Here is a 3,429-nt window from a genome sequence, read left to right as displayed (position 1 = left end):
GGAGGGAGCGGGGGTGGGGAGAAAAGGAGACGAGGAGAGAGGAGGAAGTTAGAGGGACAGCGCAGCCCTAGGACCGGCTCAGGGGCTTCCAAACCCAGATCACAGGGCGGAAGAATCTCTCCCGCCAAACAACCAAATCTGCCACTTACTGAACCCAGGAAGCCAAACTTCCAGAGCCCAGGGCTGCACCCATAGATGCAGCCTTTTAGCAGTGATGGGGAACTGGGGGGCCTCTATATCATGGGGTTCCACCTGAGAGGCCACTCAGTACAACAGCTCATTCCCTAGGGGAGCAGGGAAGTTTGGGTTCCAGGGTCATGTAGTGGGTCCACGTGGCGCCAGGAAGGCAAGAGGAAGAGGGCGCTTCTCACCCACTGAAGCCTCTTCCAGCTCACCACTGTCCAGTGGGCAGGTGGGTGCAGGCCTGCCAGCTCCAGAGGAGGCCGGATCCACACTGGGGCCCCCCCACGGCCTGGGCCCAGCAGAGAACAAATCCCTCCCCCAGATCTGCCTGGGGCATACACACTGCGTTGGTAAGTCAGCTGGCAGCATCATGGCACATGGACAGCCAGGGTCCCAGTCTAGCCCACGTAAACCTCACTACCACGCCCTGTGGTATTCCCTCCTGCCCCTGGTTCGGAGCCTCACACTTCCTGAAAAGAGGGCAGACCCCACCCCAGGGAGGGAGCCTACCAGTGAACTGCAGGTGAGGACAGTGGGTCCCTGCTCACCCTGGGCAGCCATTCTCTCACGTCTTTACTGATAAGGGCAAATGAGGCCATTTGCCAAAGGCCACAGAGCTTGCAAAAGGGAGGAACGCTCTTTGAACCGAGGGCGTGGTGCTGACAGTTATCACAGCGGTTAGCTGCCGTGCCACCGAGCACAGGCCCGGTGGCTGAGCCACCCGTGGGAAGCATGATATCAGGTCAGCCCTCTCACGTCTGATGTTGGGAGGCTTCTGGCTACTGCCCGGCTGCCACTGTGAGCACTTCTGGGGCAGGGTCCGGGCAGGAGGCCATGGGACCTGGCATTGGAAGGGGAGAGGTGAGTTGTCCTGGCCAGCATGCTGGGCCAGTTTCCCAGCAGAGGACAGTTGTGTGGTGACCAAGCCACAGACAGGGCAGGACAGAGCTAGACACGTGCCCCCAGCTTGTGTCTCTCTGCAGTCCCAGCTTTGTGGCTGCACACTTGTACCTTCTGCTCTCGGGCGAGGTTCCGTGGCAGATGCTGCCAGCACCACACCTGTATCCCCTCACGTCTTACCACTGCCATGCAGGCCAGCAGGCTTCCAACTGCCAGCCTCTGCGTCTTGTGGCCAGAGGGCTTTCTCTTGGACATCCAAGTGGCCAGAAGTCCCCAGGGGCAGTTGTCCACCATTGAGCCCTGAGAGTGTTGGTGCATCAATACCCCAGCTCTCCTGCCCTGCAGTGGGGGGAACGTGCACGCTCCATGCTATCTGCCACGACTTCCCAGCAGCTTTCAGCTTCAGATGCCCGCAGTGGTCATTTACTGGGCACTTCACCTTTTATTGAAGCCTTCCAATCCCTGCCTCGCAAACACCTCTCCTGGTGTTTCCTGGGACATCTCCCAAGTAAACCACTTGCATTCGACTCCTTGTCTCAAGGTCTGCTTCTAGGGGGACTCAAACTCAGGCTCCCATCCTGCCTCATTCTGAGACTCAGTTGATCTCAGTGGTTACCTGTTGCTCTGTGGATCACACTCTGAGAGCCAGGGTTGATTTTTGGCCACTATCTGCAGGCAGGCAACAGGGAATGGAGTTAGGGGAGGCTTAGCAGAGGCCCACTCGAGCAAGGTCTTGAAGGATAAGTAGTCTGTCTGTGGAGAGGGAAGCCCAGCAGCACCACCTACCCCATCTTAGCCCTGAGCTATTTGCAGAATGTACCTGGGCACCAGCACCCGTCACTCAGCTGTGGGATTCTGAAATGTGAACCTGTACAGCTCTGACTGGTCACTCCTTAGCTCTGCAACCTGCAACGTCTCCCCTTTGCCTGCACCAGGTCCAAGCTCTTTGGCTCATGGAGAGAGGCTCTTTGTAAACTGGCTCCACCCCACTTCTATGCTGGTACTTATGTCATTGCAGCTGTCCTACTGACCTCCCCAGTGAACCCAAGCTGGTAAAATTCTGTCTGTCCTATTCTGTGCCATCAAAACACCCTCTCCTCCAGGAAGCCTTCAGTGGTGGCCAGCTCTCATCTTTGTGCCACTAGAGCACCACTGCCAGACTCTAGGGCACCGCCCAGCTCCAAACTGGGGTTGAGTCACCAATCTGGGTCAGACCAGAAGGTCCTTGAGGTCAAGACCCATTACCTGGGCTCTTCATATCCCCCCATCACAGCAGTAACAATGTAACAGCACTTCTGGGACATTACAAAGCTCCCATACATCTCCCCTTTGACCTTGCATGGAGAACACATCTCCACCAACACAGGCTGGTTTGGATGGGCATGAAAGGGGCTCCCATGCAGCCCCAGGGCTGGATTTATGATTTGATTTACGGTTTACAAGGGAGGGAACAGAGCTCATCAGGAAGGCCGCAGTCATCCCAACTGCTTTTTAATTAAACGAAAGATGAGGGTCCAACTCCCTTAAAGAGGAGCCCCTCCTTCCCTCTTCCCCAAAACGTCGCATCATCAGAGGCGCGGATGGCAAGGAGTGGGGGGGCACATCGAGAGTGGGCAGGACCTCTGCAATCGCAGCAGCTGGGGATAGAGGTGATGCCCCCGCCAATGAGCTTAAAGCCCATATTCCTTAATTAGAACCCTACTTTGCTCTCAGCTGGCCACCCGTGTGGGCCCCAACAAGACCAGGCAGCATTGTTGTCTGTATGCTCCTGAGGCAGATCCGCTGGAAGAGCGCATTCCAGATGAGATTACATCTTTTACATGTTTAATGTACTCTTCTCGCCATTTAAAATGTGGGCCTATTAAAATAGCAGGGAGGGAAAATTGACTCTCAGAGCTGGGTGTGGAGAGAATAGATCACTAGTGAAATGAATAATATATTAACAGAGTAATGATGTTGCTTCTCATATTAATCGTATAAATCACAGGATTCTCGTGTTGTCAGCAGAAGTTTAAAAAAAAAAAATCCGACTTCTAGTTTTCCAAAAGACTGAGGCCCGTGGGGCATGGGAGCTGGTTGCCTGGTGGCCACGAGGGTCATGAAGCTGAGGTTTTCTGGGCACTCTGACGAGGCTGCCGAGGGCCTGGGACTTCCCCTGGAGGTGGCGGCAATGTTGTGGGAAGATTGTAACTCAGTTCCAGTTCCAGATTGTAAAACAGTTCCAGTTTTCACTCTGGGAGGTTTCGAATGCCCGTCTCTGGTAGCCAGGGGGTGACTGACCATCAGTGTCTCCAGGGATGTAGAACTGATCACAGTGTATGTAGCTCTGCCCCCATGTAGGGAACA

This window comes from Lipotes vexillifer, unplaced genomic scaffold, assembly GCF_000442215.2.
Source record: "Lipotes vexillifer unplaced genomic scaffold, Lipotes_vexillifer_v1.1 scaffold778, whole genome shotgun sequence".
Lineage (NCBI taxonomy): Eukaryota > Metazoa > Chordata > Mammalia > Artiodactyla > Lipotidae > Lipotes > Lipotes vexillifer.
Note: the sequence above shows the minus strand (reverse complement) of the source record.